General features: G+C 43.5%; 1 protein-coding gene across 1 annotated transcript in view; it reads left to right on the forward strand.

Annotated features, from left to right (window-relative positions):
* Window positions 1-16,362, forward strand: part of LOC126482379 (beclin 1-associated autophagy-related key regulator) — a 113,707-nt gene that overhangs the window by 43,924 nt on the left and 53,421 nt on the right. The gene's annotated exons all lie outside the window — the stretch shown is intronic.

The following is a 16,362-nucleotide window of genomic DNA, read 5'->3' on the forward strand; positions in this document are numbered from 1 at the left end:
AGTGTTTCATAATAGCTGTTTCTCAAAGTCACCTGTTAGACAACTTCTGAGAAATATGTAGCGTAGATCTTAAGACACAGTGCATTGTGTGTCTCATTTCTAAATGGACCGTCGATAAATATTTTAATGTTAGTTCTAAAACTTCTAAAACTATTAGACTCATGCAGAAACAATTTTGTTATCCTTTTTCATACCTGTCTTTGAATGGACCAGGAATATGTTGTTAACTTTGGGGAAATAGTTACTTTTGGAATTTGTATATAGGTTCAGCCCTGAATTATGTTTGGGTATTGCAAGTCATTGTGCTGTCTGTTTTCCGTGGGAGCGTTAATGGATCATATCAGTTTCAGATTTAAAATTCAGTTGTTTGTTCTATTTTTCGAAGTATCGCATTATGGAATCCCTACATTTCATACAGAGTGAAAATATTGGAAATCTAAGTGTGTGTGTGTGTGTGTGTGTGTGTGTGTGTGTGTGTGTGTGTGTGTGTGTGTCTCTCTCTCTCTCTCTCTCTCTCTCTCTCTCTCTCTCTCTCTCTTTAAAGCTATTGTTGTTATTGTTTACATTTGTGAAATAATGAAATTTTTTTGTTGCCCACGTGGTTGTGGAGCTGATCTTCAGTGGGAATCACATGTGATATTTAAAGTAATAGAAAGGGTGGAAACAGTTAAGAATGAAGGCTTTTTTTACTGTTAGGGCTGGGGTTCACATGAGAGTTTCGCCCTCTCCCACAATTTCATGCTCTCAGATAGTACTCAGAAAATTGTTTGCACTAGGAGCAAATTTTTGCAGGTAGTTGCTGTCTGATATTCATTTGTGAGTACTTTCTGTAAGTTTCTGATAGTCTTGCAATCACAGATGTTGGAAATGTTTACACATAGCAGGTTGAGAGTGTCTGACCAAGCCAAAGATCACTTTCCACCCCCTAGGGGGCCAACAGCTCTTTTGTTGGTAGGTGTGGGGCACACACAGGTCCCCGAGCTATTTCAGCCTTTTTTCTTTTCTGGGCTGCTTTACCTTCCCCTTCCTTCTCCCTCTTATCCTTATTCCTTTCCCTTTTCTCCTTCCTTTCCCTTTGCTCCTTCGTTGGTGTTCTTATTTATGTTGGCCCAGCTATCCTCCTGACTTTGTTTCAGCTTGCAGTTTTGGTTTGTTTGCTTTTTTCCTCTTTTGCAGCTTTTCTTTTTTGGTCCCCTGTAGGGGTTTGACCCCAATCTCCGAATTTGACATCTGAGTGTGAGCCAGATGGGGAAGAACTCCCTCCCTAGTGTCCTCGGCATGGGTTCCTCTCCCTTTTTCCCCTAGCCCTCCCTCCTCACCATAGCACTTTCACTTCCTTGCTAGGTCACTAGCTCAGTAGTCAGTGTGGTGGATCTGTCATGTACCCATCTGGTTGAGACCACAGGGATCGTACTGCTGGTACCTGCACTGTGAAAGCCTAGGAGTAGTTGCCTATCTCTTCGGGGCATTGGAACTCGCTGCAACGACCATCATGCCAGGCAGCCGTTGCTGTCGCTAGGTAGTGGGACGAGCCCATGATTGGAGTGGGTGATACCAGGGCGGACGCTCGGTACATGAAATATGTAAACAATCTGGTCTCTCTTTCGCGGTTGCATATCTTCCTAGAAATAGTTCTGTCTCATTCCTGTTTTGCCTTTTCCCCCACTTTGTTGGGAGAAGGGCCCAGCCGTTGCACTTGGCGCAGAACCCTTTCCACAGTTCCTGGAGTGTTCCAGGACTTTTTCCACCACCAAACTCCCTTTATTTTTTGTTTTGTGGAATACATTGAGGACAAGTTCAGTGAAGTTGAGTGCTTAAGCAAGATGAGATCTGGCTCCCTCCTTATAAAGACAACTTCTGCCAACCAGTGGCTACCACTCCTTAAAAGTCTCTCACTATGACACAGGTGTAATTTCCCATAGGGACCTTCTCCTCCAGTCTGGTAATGAACATGGACTAATCTGGAACGACGTGGTGTACATTTTGTCCTGCATGTCCAGAGAGGCCCTAAAGCCAATCATGTAGACACCCGCACTTTCATCCTGACTTTGAGGGGGATGCTTGTAATACATCTGTTTTTATCCCAACCTGATCTGATCGAATAGCAGTCCAATATTTATTATTAACATGACCGTGAACCTAATGGGGCTGGTAATCAGAACTGACTGCTGCGGAAGTTGTTACTTTCCAGTTCGTTCTGCCCAATACTATAATACTGAATGTCTGGTAATGAGGAACACCAACACAGTTTTACTAATTACGAACTTATATTCTTCTCAAAACACAAAAAAGGAGACAGCCACTGCCTTCGTCATACATATCTAATTACGGCTAATCTCAGCACAGGCTATCTTCATTTGCCATTATCGTCACACGCTAATCCATCACTGCATCCAACACTGCAATCCAAGGTTAGGCCGGCGCGGTAGACGCGAAACCAAATATCGGCACTAGTAACGTCACTGATCACTTTCTTAATGATACTTCTTCACTTTCCCGGTATTAATCTATTACATAGGGGTCTAACCACGACGATGGCAACACCCTTCTCCGTTAAAGACCCTATTTCAACAATGACCTTCACACACATATATACCCGCCAACCACACTGGCACATCTCGACACTTGCTCTCTTAACACTTCACAATTGATTGTTCGCCCTATCGACCTGTGCCAAGTGCAGAGTTATAGTAAGGGCCTATGGACCCCTTACATGCTCTGCCCGAGAAAGTTAAGGTGATGGCATAAAGATACGACATCAGACCATACATTCCACCTTGATGCATTGCTTCCATTGCCTCAAGTTTGCGCACCCCTCAGGACCTCAGCATTCATTTGCTGAACACAGACTTGGCGACCCTGGGGTTCCTGTGTGGGGGCTGGTAAGGGCTGGCGGCACCCTCTGTCACCGTAAGCTCTGGGCATGCTTCAGCGACCACCATGCGGCTCAGCGGTGGAATGTTGTGTGTTTCGGAGAACGGTTGTCTGGGCTTCATTGCCTGGACTGCAAGGAAGTTGTACACATATACATATAAATAAAATAAAATAAAAAACCCCTCAACCTCAAGGTTTGCTATGTGCTGATGAGGTGAATGGCTGTTGAGTTAAAACAATCTCTAGTGGGCAACCTCTGGGACACGCACCCCCCCCCCCCCCCCCCTCCGCCCCCCCCCCCCCTTTACCCGGGTTGTATAAGGCTTGCTCAGGTATGCAGGGCTTTACCTGGGTCGACAGTTATTTCCCTAGCATCGTGGGATCCCTATGGAACTGTCTTATCAAACTACCATTACACCTGACATGAGAGGTGTACTGTCGGCAGTACCTGCACCCACTCCTCAAAGAGAGCTCGATTGGTCAGTCCTCCCAAAAAGAAATATCAGAATGATAGTAACAGGGCATTAGTGTGCCATAATACTATCATTGTAATCAATCGAACAGGGAGAACCTTTGAGATCATCTCCCCTTTCCCTATTCACAATGCATTGGAAGGTATAGCTGGGTCTCTAAACAGTGTCAAACGACTTCATTACGGAACGCTTCTAGTTGACAGCGCTAATTCAAACCAAATATCTAAGCTTGTGGGATGTAAGGCCGTAGGTGACTACCCAGTCGAGGCTGAGTTTCAGAACACCCTTAACTTTAATAAGGGCGTGGTTACCTGCTCTGATATAATGGAGGTGGACCCCATGGAGTTACGTGAAGAATGGAAATATATGGGCATCACAGAAGTGCAGAACTATATGAGGAGACTCAATGGCTAATTGGAAAAATCAGCAACATTTATTCTAACATTTAGGACTCCAGAATTATCTGAACACATCCTTGCATGCTATATCCGTCTTAAGATCGCGCATTTTTTCCTAATCCAGTGTGATGCAACAAACGTCAAAGATTTGGCCGTTCTACTATAGGATGTAAAGGGAAGGCTACGTGTGGCAGTTGTGGAGGTTCAACTCAAGAGTCAGACAATTCTTGTACACTTCCTCCAAAATGTGTAAACTGCTCCAGTGATCATCCAGTGTGAGCAGAAAATGTGAGGTTTACAATGAGGAAAGGAAAATTCAGGAGTTTAAAGTAAAGAGATGCATACATGTGGTGAAGCCAAGAAAGCTTTCAAAGCTACACAACCACCAGTTTTTGCTACTTCTTTTGCATCAGTCCTTAAGACGCCAATCGTTAAATGTGATGCCTCCACACGAACTCGGACCACAGATCCAAGTACAACCGCATGCACTTGTTGATGTACTGTGGGGAAACACTCCACTTGAAATGCCGTTCGGAAGCCATCAGCAACATGCTTACTGCCTAAGCCACATACTACTAACCAACATCAGAAGTCAACTAAGCCATCCTCCTGTCAGCAAAGAAAAACGCCCTTCAAAAAGTAGTTCTGAGTCCAAGAAAGCAATAGTTAAACCTTCAGATCAGCGAGCTCTCCCTTTCTGATGGGGACTATGGTCTTAAGGATATGGACTTCCAGTTGGAGGAACTGGAGAGCAAGGAACCAGCTAACATTCCCCCAGACCTCCCCAGTAAATCACCACCTCCGAGGGAGGGGACCATCTTAACCAATGGCTTCCACAGGGACTTCTGTGTTGCAGTGGAATTTGTATGGATATTGGTCACATTTGGAAGAATTGCAACTACTGGTTTCAGAGAAACCATTCTGCATCTGCTTACAAGAAATGCAGACCTGCATTATGGGACTACCACGCATCCAGTAAGGACGATGCTACTGGAGGCAGGGCTAAAGGTGGAGTGGCTGTTTTCCTTGATGACAGATGCCACTCCTTTCCTGTCCCACTTACCACAACCTTGCAAGCAAGTGAAAGTTCTGACACCCTTTAATATCACAGTGTGTACTTTGTACCTGCCCCCTAAGGATGCTTTGGATGCAGACGCACTGGTAGAACTCTTCTGGGCACTCCCATGCCCACTCCTCCTCGTGGGGGACTTCAGTGCACACAATGTGCTGTGGGGCTCGGTTACCACTTGCTCCAGGGGTCGGATGATAGAGCGACTCATCCATTCTGAGAATATCTGCTTTCTGAACATGGGTCAGATGATGCACTTTTCCACAGCTGTAAGGTATTTTTCAGCCATTGACCTTTGTTTTTGTTCCCTAGCTACTGCACACTCAGTTCAGTGGGAAGTGACTCCAGATTTACATTCTAGTGACCGCTTCCCAGTGTGGATCTGTCTGCCGACTAGGATGATGGCCAACAGGAGACCACGCAGATGGATGATACAAAGGGCAAATTGGTTACAGTTCAGTACAGTATTCTTGAACAAAAGGATTTTGCACAGGAGGCAGTGGCCCATATCATTTTTGAGGTCCAACGGGCTGCCGCAGAGTCCATCCCCAGGTCTACTAAATACCTCAGATGGCGGCCTGTACCTTGGTGGAATGACAACTGTCAATTGGCAATCAGGGCCAGATGAACAGCTCTGCAGAACTTCAAACACTGTCCAACTACAGACAATCTTCATACCTTCAGATTTGGGAGAGCACATGTGAGGCGAGTGATAAAAGAACAGAAGTGGGCTTCCTGGAGGGAATTCACGACTTCCATTAATCAGTCCACTTCCATTGCACAAGTTTGAGAATCAATAAGACGGATTTCAGGCAAGGGTAGTAAGTGTCCCCTTATGGCCTCGTCAAGTAATGGGTTCTTGGTGGATATGCCAGAAGACAGTGTTCAGGTTTTAGCTGAATACTTCTTTACTGTTACTATGTGGACCAGATAATCTCCCACTTTTCAGGTGTTCCGTAGGACTGTGGGGATGAGGAAGCTTAATTTATTCTTGCATAACTAGGAAGTCTACAACCTTCTGTTCTACATGTAGGAAGTGGAATCGGCTTTGTCTACAGCCAGAGACACTGTGCCAGTACCTGATGAGATCCATAATGCTTTGCTTTGTCATCTGTGCCCTGAAGCGAAAGGACAACTCCTCTCCTGTTTCAATCAGATTTGATTTGATGGACAGTACCCCACGACCTGGAAGGAGGCAATATTAATTCCATTCTGGAAACCAGGCAAGGGCCGTAGCACCCCTAACACTTACCGGAGTGTCAACCTTACCAGTTGTATGGGTACGACTCTTGTAGGCACAGTCAACCGCTGCCTCGTCTGGCTGCTCGAATCCCAAGGTCAGCTGAGCTGCTCCCAGTGCTGTTTCAGACGCTACCGTTCCACTCTTGACAACTTAATTCTACTGGAAACAGTAATACAGCAGCCCTCCTTACATCGAAACAATTTGGTATGTGTCTTCATGAATGGGGTCTACGTGGACGCCCGTTGCTTCTGATCCAATCCTTTCTCAAGGACTGGTGTTTATGATATCGCGTTGGCAATGCCATGTCTGACTGCTATGTTCAGGAGAATGGGGTCCCCCAGGGCAGTGTCACATTGTTTGCCATCGCTATCAATGGCATTTCCTCCACAACTAGAAGCCCTGTCAAATGCTCTTTGTTTGTGGATGACTTTGCAATATTCTACTCTTCCTCTGATCTTACAATGACAAGGCAGTTACAGCTGACTTTTAGGAGACTGATATCCTGGGCCCAGACAACTGATTTCCAGTTCTCACCTGAGAAGACTGCATGTGTCCATTTTAACCATGCTCGTCAGTATTTTAACCAACCAGTGTTCACAATGGAGGACAATGTTTTATGTTTTCAAGACACTGTGCAGTTTTTGCGTTTATTATTTGATTCAAAATTATATTGGCTCCCACACCTGGAAGAGCAATGAACAAACGGACTCCAGTCATTGAATATTTTGGAATGACTGAGTGGGCAAACATGGGGGAGCTGACAGGTCCCGCCTCGTGCAGTTTTATAGGACACTTGTTCGATCACACTTAGATTATGGCAGCATGGTCTACAGATTGGCCTGCCCTATCTCAGGATGTTAGATGCTGCCCACCATGGGGGCATTCAGATATCAACTGGAGCCTTTTGGACCAGCCCAGTTCAGAGTCTGTGTGCAGAGGCTGGTGAACCACCACTCTGGATTCGGTGATGAATCTTTTGGCTCAACAGGAGCTGAAAATCTCAGTGTCACTCATTGACATTTAGTTCAGTGGTCCAACCCATCTTGGAACAGCTGTTCAGGAATCGGGCCCATGCGACCAAGCCATTTGGAATAAGTGCTACAGACTGTCTCAAAAGATCTGAAACTTTCAGGCATCAAAATGCACAGGCATGGATGGAGCACATTGCCACCTTGGCACCTTTCCCAAAATGATTTTAAACTTGACACAGCACAAGAAAACTTGTACTCCAGATTTTGTTTTTACAACTTTGTTTTCATCTATTTTAAGTATGTACCACAGTTTCATTGTTGTTTATACAAAGGGATCCCAGCAAGAGAATGCTCCCGGTTGTTCTGTTGTTTTCCATGATAAGGTTTAAAGTGCGTCTTCCAGAACAGTTAACAAATTATGATGCGGAATCATATGGCATTCTGATGGCACTGGAGAGGGTTCACAGACATCACCGTACCTTGGTTTCTTATCTGTTCCAACTCTCTTAGTGCACTGCAAGCACTTCACTAAATGTATCCAGTAGACTTGCTGATCCAGCTCATCCATGACTCCTTACAGCAGCTCCAACACCATGGCAAGGAGGTGATCTTTTGCTGGGTACCTGGCCACATTGGGATACAGGGCAACAACATGGCTGACAAAAGCCGCCAAGGAAGCATGTTGGGTTCGTGCTGTCCATCAATGTCCCTTCTCATTGTATGCCATCGTCTCATTTTCTGACAGGTGCCTCATGCGTCAGCCGGAGACTGAATGGTTGCAGGTGACTGACAACAAACTGTGGTCACTCAAATCGACCACAAAGGCTTGGTGGACTTCATGTCGGCCTCGCTGCTGGAAGGAGGTTGTGCTTTGCAGACTACACATCGAGCATAGCCCTTTAACACATGGCTTTCTCCTCCGGCGGTACGATCCACCACTCTGTTATATTTGTGGCGTGCCGCTTTCAGTTTAGCGTATTGTGGTTTCATGTGTCCTACATACTGATACTAGGGCAGCCCTCAGTCTCACTGGAGATCTGCCAACCAGCCTCGCAGATAGTGATTCCAGTGTTACAAGGGTTGTGAAATTTTGACCGTCATGCTGCATCAATTGGTGGCAAAGGGCAGCAGACTTTAATACATTATAAACTGCTCCACGTGTGGGGACAGCGTTCGTTCCCACCCATGAGATTTGCATGCTGACTTTTTGTCAGGGCGCTAATGACCATGATGTCAAGTGCCACCCCAACTCAACCCAAACCACCACCACCAAGTTCGCCCACATGTCCTCACGATGCGATACAACTCCCATATGTGGTGACTGTGGCTGCCCTTGCACTGCACTGCCTATGTGTGTAAACTGCTCTGGGCTACATTCTCCCTGCTCATTGGAACGTTTAAAGTATACTAAGGAAAAAACAATACAGGAAATACAGATGCTCGACTGTCTCAGCTATTTTGAGGCCCGGAAGAAGTTTGACAGACTTCATTCTGTGAATCTCTCAGCTACCTTTGCCTCATTTACGTCTTCCCAACCCGCGAACCCCTCTGGCAGCTCCTCTCCCAACCCCCAAAACCCTCTGGCTGCTCCTCTCCCTTCCCCTTAAGGAGCTGCAACTCCTCCTCCTTCCTCTCCTCCACAGCCAGAGGAGAAATCCTCTTCCCTGGCTCCTGCCAGAGACAGTGCTCCCTCTTGGAGCACCACTCTTCTGCCTGCTTAAGACAAGAAGCCTTAGGTCAGATGAGGGACCACACTCCGAAGGCCCCAAAGGCACTTACTCTCTCTCTCTGACCCGGACATCGTGACCACCTGTTCCCTTACTGATGACACCTCCTCCCTCCCGAGTGAGGAGGAACAGGAGCAGGAGCAGGAGCAGTGCATGTCCCAAGCCTTTAAGGATAGGGTTTCCCCGACATCCTGGGGGGCTTCGCTCCCTCCTCCTCACCCTAAATCAGCCCCAGTTTTTATGGATTTCTCGGCTTCATTAGACCTCCCCTTGCCTTCTTTGTGTTAACCTGGACTCTTGCCCCACAATAATTGCAATGCATACCTGCCAAGTTTGCCGGTTTTCCCAGAAGATTTCCGGATTTTGAGGTAGTCTTCTGGTATTCAAAATGAACATGGTTTTTTTTCCAGATTTTCAACTCCCCGGGCTTGTTCCTGCCCTCTGCATTCATACCTTATTTCAGATTTTACTTTCAATAGTAGCTGCTATTCTGAGATGTGAGTGTTTGAAATTCGACTGAAAGTTGCCAATAATATTATCGATAATCCCTTCTTGCAGAATATTGCTGCACTTTTTTCATTAAGTCTGTGTGTTTGAAACACTGTCGGCAAAAGTCTGTCAAACGTTGTATCAATAATCACGTCACATAGATTAACACTGCATACTCGTTGTGCTTCAACAGCATGTTAGCAGGAAAGCTTTGATTATGCTTGGCTTTATGCAATGTTTACTCAGGTTCTGGTATTCATGCAATCGTGTGATGAATTTTTGTGTAATTTAATGTTTTCTTGATGAGTTCAACTAAGAAACGACATCATCAATCTTTCAGGTGTGCATATTCTGCTGAATTTCGTTGTATTGTGTGACCACGGAAAGGTAAAACATTCGCATTCTGTCCCATGTATGTGTCTGATATAAAAATTTGCTTTTGGAGGAAGAACTGAATTAATAAATTACATTAAATCCATTAAACATGAAAATGGAGGGCAGCAGTGGGAAAATTTTTTACCATTCCTGGAGTTGACCTTGATGTAATAAGCGCAGAGTATTTGTTCACTTCATTTTTAATGGAACATAATATTCCGTTAGTTACTGCTGATCATGCTTTTTAAGAAAATGTTCTCTGGTTTGGAAATTGCAAAATGATATGGTTGTGGTTGTACAAAGACTTCACGTATTTTAAAAGAAATGGCTACAGATTCAAGAAATGAACTCATTAGTTGCATGCAGTGTGAACCATTTACTTTGGCAACAGATGGTAGCAATGACATTGAAGCTAAGCTTTATCACTTAGTCATCACCTGTTTGGAGGAAAAGCAGAAAAAAATAGTTACTTCGGTGCTGTCTGTCTCAGCCTAGGTGGGTGGTTCAATGGGGCATAATATTGGGAATTTGTTAATTTCACAGTTGGAGTGTTCCAAAATACCAATTGCAAATTGTGTATTGTTCTGTTCAGACAATGCTCCAGTGCTGGATGGAATGAAAAATGGGGTTGCTGCTGGTTTAAGGGAAACACAGCCATATGTCTTTGTGCTGGGTTTCTAATGTCATTTGATTAACTTGGCTGCTGAGAAAGATGCAAGCAGTTTGCCTGTTAAGATTGATGAACTTTTAGTTGACATTTTCTTTTACTTAGAAAAGGGTTACTAGAGGAAGGAACACCTGAAGAAGTTCCAAGAGCTCCACGACAAGGAAACTAAGAAGGTACTAAAACATGTCTGCGGAGCAGTGGGGTCCATTATTTGGGTTCTTTAAAGATGAGGTGCTCAGTGTGCATCAATTAGCTTAACATTGTTTACAATCCCACAAACTGAGCTTGGTGGTTCTAAAGCATGGAAAGAGGAAGGCTGTTGAGTGATCAGAATTGGTTGCCCCCAAGAGATTTGCATCTGCCACAAAATCTGACCCTCCTGTGCTGAAGAACAACGTTATTCAAACCCGTGAAGAAAAACTGTGTGTTTCTCTCTCAAGGCTTAAACAAGGCATACTGTGCTTTCCTGTGTGCTTTCATTCCTGTATTTGAGAATCTCAGTGCTGCATGTCAGAGTGCTTCCCTTCAAATTCATAAACTGTTAGAACTAATGATGAACCTATTACAGCACCTTCTTTCCAGGTTTGTTAAACCTAAAGTTATAAAGAGTTCCCTGTTACAGAAAGTTCAGTACCATCTTGTTGAGAATCAGAGAGACAATGGTGATCTAGTTATTGGCATTCAGACAACGAATTAGGTGAAGAAACTTAATGATAAAGGCAAATCGACATTCTTTTCATCTGTCTGCACTTACTTCTGCTCTGCAAGTGGTTATATCATAAATAAGTTTCACCTCAGTGATGAAGTACTGAAACATGCAAAGGTTGCAGAAGTTTTCAAAATTGAGGATGCCAAGTTTTCTTCGGTAGAAGTTCTTGTAGAAAGGTTTCCGTCATTGGTGCCATGGAAGGGAAGTGAGTCAGCTGAGGACACAATGAATGTACTACAGAGCCAGTTTGTGGCCCTGCAGGTTGATGATCTGCTACCGTTGAGAGCGAGAACTTGACAGATGATACCAAATGGGCTCGCTTGATGAGCATTCATGGAGCTGATGGTGTTCCTAAGTACGATAGGTTATCCAGGCTAATGCTTTCTTTTTTGACTACTGCGCAGCAAAATCTGAATGTGAGTGTGTGTTCAGCTTGGTGAAGAAGAATCGCAATCAGTTTAGGTCCTCCATTGGAGTCCATTTCTGTTTTGAAAAGAAGAAGCAGTGGTCCATGTTACATAAATAGTTTTCCTTCAGAATTTCTGAAGAAAGCGAAGAAAGCTACTCGTCTTCATCTCTCTTCTGCAAACTATGATGGAATATAGCCAGTGTTCTGTGAACTTGAGAAAATTTTGTGAGTAAGTGTAAATAAATGTTCAGTTTAGTAGTTTTGACAGTGCCATTCATATTGTGAGTTGCGAGATCAAATGCTGAAAAGCTCATTTTTGTGTAGTGTGTGAACTGTTCCCAGTGTTAAGTGACAACAAATGAACACTCATCAGCAAGTAACTTGTGTAAGCACCTAACTTCAGAGTTCAAAAATAGTAATCTTAAAATGTAGCCTACATTAGATGTGTTAACATTATTTGTAATCACTTCCTATGTAGTCTTTTCTCGTTATGTTTGAACGCCTTGGGCCGCATGCACGCATTACATTTTTGGGATTTGGGATCTTGTGGATATCTCTTTTTGAAAGTTAGCAAGTATGTGATGGATATTACTATCACCTACCAGAAAAACATGAACTTGTTTCCTCTTATTGTGTGTTCTGTCTTGCTCTTAAAGAAATGCACTTCTGTGATGACCACTCTCCATTGTTTCGTGGTTATCGGGCGTTCTGTCGGAACCATGCTGGCCCCGAGGTAGCATCTGGAGGGGTCTGTACTTTCATTCACACTGATGTCATTAGTGACTGTATCCCCTTCGTATCAATCTGGAAGTGATAGCGATATGAGTGCAAATGACCGCAGCAATCACCATTTGCAATGCCTACCTCCCACCAGGTAGGCCATTTCGTAATGTTGAACTGCCTACCTTAATACAGCAACTCCTGCCCTCGTATTTACTCTGGGACTTCAGTGCACACCACCCCCTCTGTGGGAGTGCCACTTTGATGGGTAGTGGTCTTCTAGTTGACCAGCTTACTACAGACTTTGATTTGTCTTCTCAATGACAGTTCACATAACCACTTCATTGACGCTCGTGGCACTGTTTGTAATTGATCTCACCATCTTCTCCTCCACTCTTGTGGATTCACAACATTAGTTATACCATGATGAACTTTGTGACAGTGACCACTTTCTGGTGGTTCTATCATTCTCTCTATTCTCCCTACGCCGCCAGGCAGACCCCCCTCCCACATTGGGGTTGCCACAGAGCCAATTGGCCTTTATATACCTCTGCTGTGTAGTTCGACACCTCTTTCTCAGATTGCATTGATGGAGCCACACAAGACATCTCATCGTTGACCAGAACTACTGTGGACCAAGGACGTAGCAGTCGCTATCAAAGTCTGTCGATGGGTGCTGTAGTGATTTAAACAACACTTTTCACCAACCAACGTTATTTCTTTTGAGCATCTCCGTGCTAAGGCTTTGCTACCTTATTAAGCAGCTTAAAAAGGAATGCTGGGAACACTATGTTTCCTCTCGGGACATATGCCTCTTTATTACAGGTTTGGTCCAAGCTCCATAGCCTTCTGGCCTCTAGCGACAATCAACTGTGCAGGTTCTTATCCTGCAGGGTGCTCTGTCTACTGATGCACCAGTCATTGCAGAAAATCTCGCGAGACACTTTGTGACAGCATTAGCATCCTCCTCTTATGTGCTGTCTTTCTCTGCCAGAAACGAGTTGAAACCCCCCTCTGTTTCATCTCCCACAAAGCAGAAGCCTTTAATGTCCCAAGCCCGGATTCCATGCACAACCGGTAATTTATTTAGTATTAACAGTACAGTATGTACCTTATAACTGTAACTTCAGATGTGCTAGAAGCACAAAATACACATTAAACATTTTGAAAGGCCACACAGCATTGTAGGTTGTCCTCACTTGCTAAAGCTTTAGAAAAATACTGTATGTATAGTAAATTAATCCTATTTCATCATGCAGGAATATTATTATGATATTGATTAAGTAGGCCAGACAGTCAAGGGCCGGAGTGGGATAGTCGAGATCCTACTATATGTTCTTATTCCCTGCAAGGGTTCTGTTAAATTGGTCATAAGATGTCCAAACCAATCATTTCAAATGGTTTTTTTTTCACTTCTGGCAGTCTTTGCAGTGGAACTTCAGAGGCACAAGGTATACCATTATTTACGTACTCTTGCACACCATGTTTCCTAGTTTTCCACTGGCATTTTTCAGCAAACCTCCTAACCATAGTTCTGTGACCACCATTATGTGCTAATATGTGGTTGTGTGCTTATTGAAAATCTTCATCCCTGACTGCTGCTGAAACACCACACATGGTCACCACTTAGTTGATCTACAGTCTAAAGAATCGTGCATCACAAATTGTGGCTGCAGCTTGAATTCCTGGTGCACTACGTCAGTTGCTTGCACCATTTGCCATTCAGCCACATTTTACCTGTTATTTGCTGTCTTCCTTCTCAATATGTCCACATTTGTATGCTTGTTCCCTTTATGGAACTACCTCATAATCAAATGCACTCAGTTTGAGCACCCATGTTGTTAACCTACCAGAAGGATCCTATAATCCTAATAAGTATTTTCGTGATGCATGGTCTGTTACTACTTTGAACTTTTTGCCATACTCAAAACAGCTAAAATATGCAATTCCATAAATCACTGCTAGCATCTTCTTTTCTGACCTGAAATAATTCTATTCTGTCCTGTTGAGTTGTCTAGACGCGTAATTTGCGGAATGTTCTTCACTGACTGTATTTTGACTGAGAATGCACCTGAGCCCACTGTTACTGGCATCACAAGAAAGAATGAATTCTTTTTTGAAATCTGGGAATATCGGCACTGGGTCTGATGTTGTGTGTCCCCCACCTCACAATGTTTCAAATGATGTTTGGCAGCTGCTCATTTCCCAACAATGAGTTCAATGGATTTGCAATTTTTGCAAAATCTTTAATGAATTTTCTATAACAATTGCATAGGCCTGGGAATGAGTGAAGTTATTTGGTACTTTGCAGTGTTGTGAAGTCACGGAGTGCTGAAATCACTCAGGGATCAGTTTTTACACTGTCTGTATTAATTTCATGGCCAAGATACTTAACTTCTCTTTGTGCAAAATAGCATTTATCCACACTAAGCACCCAGACTTGCTGTCCATAATATGTTAAATACTGCATCCAAATGCCTAATGTGTTCTTCCATCTCTCTTAAAAATACAATGGTGTCATCGGAGCATACCATACCTTTTTTTAGGTTTCAGTCTGTGAAGTGTAGCCACTGCATTTATAAGTCCAAATGGTATTCTGTCATACTGGTAGTATCCCTATGGTGTTGTGAAAGCAGTTTTCAACCTAACTTCTGGAATTACTTCTAGTTGATGATACCAACTTCTTAGATCCACTGTTGAAAAGTACCTGCACAGCTTTGGCATTCAGGTATCTGTAATTGCAACAGAACCCTTACTTCTAAGTACAGCCCAGTGATTTCTGTGAAACAATGACAATATTTGCATTCCATGGCCTATTAGTGTCTTCATCCAGAAAGTCTAAATTGGCAGTCATCAAGCCCTTTGGCAGACTGACCTCACCCACACCTAAATTATCCATATTGACAGGAACCATAAATTCTCTATTTATATTACTAATACATGTCATGCTTCAACGTTACTAATACATGTCTTGCTTCGGTGCACAAAATTCTTCATTAGTTTGTAGTCGTTCTATGCAACACTTCTTGTGATACATTGGCATCTACAGTTTCTCTGTATCAGGTGGTATTTTATCATGGCAACCAATCTTCAGCATATGTGTTTGTAGTTCAGTTGGCAACACCTTCATAATTGGTGCACATTGCAGTATTGTCTCACTTGCAGTTGTTGTTCCCAGCGGAAACAAAATTCCACAAATTCAGTTGTATACCATGAAAGGTAGATTTTGAGATGATGTTTATGAAGGAAGTGTAGTCCGAAAGTTGCGGAATAACATTCACCAACATTTTGCAACACTTCCATGTATTCTTGAAAACTTTTTAGTCCCAGTTATAAAGTCAAACAGTGTTCTCCCTAATGACTTTGCATCATTGTCATCTAATCCATGTAACATGTAATATGGAGACCGAAGTATCTTCCTGGTTAAGATGTTCAGTCTAACAACTGACAAGTGTGCACCTGTGCCTATGAAATGCTGCTACACCTAACAAGCAGCATTTCATCTCTTCATGTGTATGTGCAGTGTTTCATTCTGCTATTAATGCCTTGCAATGGGCAGTACACTTCCATTTGTGTTTAACGGGCAATTTTTTTTATTGTTTCCCTAGTTTCTTATTCCTGCACGCTTGGGCCTTCTGACCAACTTGCTACACTCTTAACCATCTGGTTGGCGACATTGCTTCTGCAGATGACCCAGCTGTAGCACTTTAATTCAAAGGTGAAGACCCTACGGTTATTATATACTTTCATAGAAATATCAATTTCTTCCAGTGGTGTCTGGAGCCCAATAGCTTCAGTCAGGTCAGGTGGATTGTGCAGTCTCACTCTGGGTGATATTTCACTCTTCTGCACTAAACTACTTAGTTTCTCTCTTAAAAAATCTCACACTGTTTTGCTTCTAGTAGTGCTGGAGTAAACCATCAGCTAGCTTCCGGATTGTTCTTCCTAAGTATCTCATGATACATTACATACACTTTATTTTTGCCAATTAACCATAGCCATACACAAACATGTTTCATTCATCCATTTGCATAATTTGGCAGTAGCTAATGCATCTCTAATGAATACTGTGACATCCTCCATTACTTTTCTGGGAAAGAGGCGTTGTTAAATTTGCTGACGACTGATTGAGAGGAGGGAAGGTGCACGTAACACAATCTTAGCTACTGATCCTGAGTGCAACTGCTGTACCACAGCTTGTAATGTTTCAGCCTGCTTATGCAAGTCTTAACTCTCCT

This window comes from Schistocerca serialis, chromosome 5, assembly GCF_023864345.2.
Source record: "Schistocerca serialis cubense isolate TAMUIC-IGC-003099 chromosome 5, iqSchSeri2.2, whole genome shotgun sequence".
Lineage (NCBI taxonomy): Eukaryota > Metazoa > Arthropoda > Insecta > Orthoptera > Acrididae > Schistocerca > Schistocerca serialis.